The sequence below is a fragment of the Alligator sinensis genome, unplaced genomic scaffold (assembly GCF_000455745.1).
Source record: "Alligator sinensis unplaced genomic scaffold, ASM45574v1 scaffold1412_1, whole genome shotgun sequence".
Classification (NCBI taxonomy): Eukaryota; Metazoa; Chordata; order Crocodylia; family Alligatoridae; genus Alligator; species Alligator sinensis.
The window spans coordinates 169,541-174,228 of record NW_005843203.1 but is presented as its reverse complement, the minus strand read 5'-3'; the positions used below and the strand labels follow the sequence as shown (position 1 = coordinate 174,228).

Genomic DNA, 4,688 nt, shown 5'->3' with positions numbered 1-4,688 from the left:
CGACAGCCCCTCACCTGTATGGAGACACCCCTCCATACCAGCCCTTCACCTGTATGAGACCCGCGACAGCCCCTCACCTGTACGGAGATCCCCTCTCCATACCAGTCCTTCACCTGCATGAGACCCGCGACAGCCCCTCACCTGTACGGAGATCCCCTCTCCATACCAGCCCTTCACCTGTATGAGACCCGCGACAGCCCCTCACCTGTACGGAGATCCCCCCTCCTGCATGAGACCTGCGACAGCCCCTCACCTGTATGGAGACACCCCTCTATACCAGCCCTTCACCTGTATGAGACCCACGACAGCCCCTCACCTGTATGGAGACACCCCTCCATACCAGCCCCTCACCTGCTCACTTGCCTGTTGCAGCCCCTCACCTATCCCAAAAGCTTCACTAGCCCACCCCAGCTCCTCCCCTGTGCCCGCCTTGCTTCCCCGGGGGTCCGTCCCTTACCTGCTCCCAGCCCTCACCTGTCTAGACAGCCCCTCTGCCAGTCCCTCACCCCTACCAATCCTTCACCTGGCCGGGACGTCCTTCACCTGTGCCCGACAGACCACCCCCAAGCCTGACCCCTGTCCCTCCTTCCCCACCGCTGGTGTGGAGCCTGGACAAGTGTTTGTGTGTCTGGGGACGGGGGTCTGTGCCAGCCCCTGTCCTGCTTGCCAGGGCTGGATCGGATTATTGGGGAGTCTTGTCCGTGTGCTCCAGGGCCTGTGATTTCATGTGGGGGCCCACAGGCTATGAGGGGCGCAAAGGGAAGCTCCCCTGAGTCTGCCTGAGTCTGCAGCCAGCCAGAAACAACGGGTCTCTGTGGGACACTGGCCTTGAAGCCTCCTGGCGAGGGTTTAGATCCCAACTGTAAGAATGCAAGACAGGAAAGGCGGGGAAGGGTCAGACCCCTCTGCTCCCTGCTCCGTCTGCTCTGCTTTCTGCTCCCTGCTCTGTCTGCTGCTCTGCTTTCTGCTCCCTGTCTGCAGTGTAATGAGAAGGACCTTGTGTAGGCACTGTGGGGGGGAGGCGCTAGGGGTACAAGCAGAGTTTGGGAGAAGCCTTTGATTTCTTAACCTACCAGCCCCAGGAGACAACTGGCTGTACCACCATCTCACCTACTGACTGGGAGGGCAAGATGTACCTGCGCTAGCCCTTCGTGCAGCTGGGATGCACAAGGTATGTCCTGAAAGAGCTTTGCCCCGTCTATCTGCAAGCTCTTGGGGTGAAGCCTCGCCCGGTCCAGTTCTTCTCCTGCTTGAAGAAGGATGCTTCTCGCGGCTGCTCTTCACCTGTGCCATCTATTTCTGACACTAGCTCCCTCTGAAAAGGACATCCCTAGAGCTGCTCATTGGTGCCTCAGGCTTATTCATCAACCAGCAAGCCAAGGTAGGATTGGAGGTGATTCCCACGATTAGTACCCCTCATTAGGAGTTCCTAATTCCTCAAGGGGGATTTAAAAAAAAAATTTCAGCTATTTTTCCATGGCGCGCAGAAGCTGTGAGCAAAGGACTGGGCGCCGTGCCCCTGATCAAGTGCCCTGAAAATGCCAGGAAGATTCACAGGGCGTGATTTCAGAGCAGCTGTGCAGCAGAAAGGTGCCGTTGTCTTGGAGAAGTTAAACTGAGGTCCTTTCACTCAGGGGATGCCCACAATTTTGTGGTGATTTTGGAAAGAGCAGTGGAAATGCTGTGACCACCAAGGTGGTTTTCCTACTGGCAGGGAAAAACCACGAGCGTGGCAGGGGGTAGTACCCTGACCGAGGGAATGCGTAGATAGCCTCCCACTTTCACTTCCAGTGGGAAGACCTCAGCTATACGCCGATCTTGTGGAAATGGGACACTCCCCACTAGCTTGCTCCTGCAGCCATCTGGCTGAGGACAAGCGAACTCAGGGGGCATCCGAACCCCTAGCCTCCAGGCTTGGGCCTGCACATAGGATGCCCACTAAAGGATTTGGAAGTATCTGAAGCCCAGGTGGGGGTGGTGGATGCTTGCCAGTAGCAGGGCCACATATGGTTCTTGAATGATTCAAATGGATTTGGCTGATTTGACTGGGGACACGAAAAAAAATTTCTTAAAAAAATAAAAAGAAGTTGTGGCTCTGTTATATACGGGCTAGCTACTAGCATCCACGCTGGGTGCAAGCCGTTGAGCGTGCGAGAATCACTGCAGGTGCCTTTACCAAACTCGGCCCTGCCACGAGCGTGACACATGCTAGGGAAGCTCCGGCTCTGCCATGCTCTCTCGCCCACAGGGCAGTCACCCGGTGCAGTGAAATGAATGCCATCAATCCCTTGTGTCAAAGCGTAACCACAAATATGAGATTTCCCGTCTATCAGTGCACGCCAAGAGGAACGGAATGACAGCCCTCTGCCAGCCATTTGGTACGTGTCAGTGATCTGAGGTGCAGCGTGGAGCTGCACTCAATTGATTTTTTTTTCATTCCTCTGCTGCTTTGCAAATCTGTCATCCGAAGGCAGAGATGAGACTTCCCTTGGAACGCATTCCTTTCGAAGCAGCGCCCCAGAGCTTAACTCCATTCACCGAGGAGAATCCTGCACGGTTTAAAATGTCACATTATCTCACCACAGAGCCTTTTTCTTTTAATAGGCAGCGGAAAGTTTTCTTTGCAGAACAGGGAATCGGGAGACTAGCCTGAGCATCCATACCCATAGCTGCCCTGAAAACAGCTTCAAAATCCAGCCGGGACTTTACTGGGATGAGGGGCTTTCAGGTGAAAACCAAGAGCCTGTTTGCTCTGTGCGTGTTGCAGCATTATTATTTTTTTGGTCTGAATCTTCATCCAAAATCCTCTCTGCCTTATTGTCATAGCCGCTGGCTCCCTCCCACAGCCCCGGCCTTATTGTCATAGCCGCTGGCTCCCTCCCACAGCAGGGTTGCTGTAGTTCAGAAGAAGAAGCTGCAATTATACCAGCAGCAGTGGTAGGTTTTCACAGTGTTTCTTTACTCAGCACCACTTTCATCCCTGTGCAAATAACTGATGCTGGAAAGTCCCAGAGAAGTGCAAGGCTGTTTGATGTTAGACCCCCTCTTGTCTGGCAACACTGACGCTCTCACAGCATCTCAGCCGGTTGCAAATTCAGTCTTCAGACCCCTTCCAGCTCCGGGGACAGACGCGTGACGGGGATCTCCTGCACGCCCCGAGAAACGAGAGGGATGCAAGGCCAGACAGACAGCTGCATTTTCATTTTTCCACCCTCTCCTTGTTCAGAGCTGCATCACGCACAGAGGCGAGGAGTCGAATCTCCTGCGTTCGCATCTCCGACCCCAACTTCTCAGCGTGTTGCGTCGTCTTCGCTTTTCGAACGGGGAGCGTGCAAAGCCCTCGCAGGACCCGTTGCGATCACCTCCGGCCTCACACCGGCCCGGGGTCTTCCCGGCTGAGTTGAGCCGGTCTCTTAGAAACGTCCGATCCAAATTGAACGACTCTCCAGCTGCGTACAAAGCACAGCACCAGGATTTCATCCCCTGAGGACGGGCCGCGATCCCTGGGAAATACCGACTCGGGGGTTACGGGACACGAGGCCTTGCTGTGGGGGGACATCTGTCGGACACGGCCCCGGGAGCTGATCAGGGCCCAGTTCCTGCAGGCCGAGGGCTGCGGGGGGTTCACAGGGGTGCCCCCATGGATGTGCCCCATCCCCCTGGGCTGGGAGAGGATAACAACCCACTACTGCAGCCAGGCCCACTAGTGCTCCTTCAGCTGCAGTGGGAGAGGCCTGGGCTGGGGGGGTGGGCGCTGCCCCATGCTCCTCCCACAATGCCCCACGTGCGCACACACAGCAATAGGCTCAGCTGAGCCCAAGTGACAGCTCTTCCCGCGCGGCTCCTTTAAGAACCCGCCCCCCTACCCTGTCCTGTCTCTCCTTTCCCCTCCCATTGGCTCTCTTCCCGGAACCCCCGCGGGCTCAGCGTGCCCATTGGACGCCGCGCTCCCCCGCGGATTGGTAGCTTCGCCGCCGGGTCCCGCCCGCGGAGAGGGGGCGCTTCCGGCCGTTGCCGTTGCTCGGCAACCCGCCCCTCCCACAACGGACTGTCAACAAACAAGGCCCGAGGCAAGCTCCGCCCCCCCTTAACCCCCCGCAACTCCCACTCTAGCCCAGGCTTCGGCCTCGTCCGGCCAAGGGCTCAACCCTCCTTAACTCTCCACAGCTCCCACTCTAGCTCAGGCTTGGGCCTAGTGTGGCCTAGGGCCCCCCCTCTCTAACCCCTCACAGCTCCCACTCTAGCTCAGGCTTGGGCCTAGAGCGGCCTAGTCGCCCCCCACAACAGCTCCCACTCTAGCCCAGGCTTGGACCTAGTCCGGCCTAGGGCCCCCCTCCCTAAACCCCCTACAGCTCCCACTCCAGCTCAGGCTTGGGCCTAGTCCGGTCTATGCTCCCTAACCGCCCCCCCGCAGCTCCCACTCTAGCTCAGGCTTGGGCCTAGTGCGGCCTAGGCACCCTGCCACCCCCCTTAACACCCCACAGCTCCCACTCTAGCCCAGGCTTGGGCCTAGTGAGGCCTTGGAAACCCCCCCCTGCCAAAATTGATGCCCTCCCGGATTCCTCCTCCCACCGCCCTTGCCCCCCATTGATAACAATGTATCAATTATAATAATTGATACATTTATCATTTATAATAATATCACTCCCCCCCCCCCCCCCCACCCCCCAACAGGGCGCCCCCGCAGC

At 57.5% G+C, this 4,688-nt stretch overlaps 1 protein-coding gene across 1 annotated transcript in view; it reads left to right on the top strand.

Annotated features, from left to right (window-relative positions):
* Positions 1–4,688, top strand: part of LOC102381203 — a 46,139-nt gene that overhangs the window by 2,536 nt on the left and 38,915 nt on the right.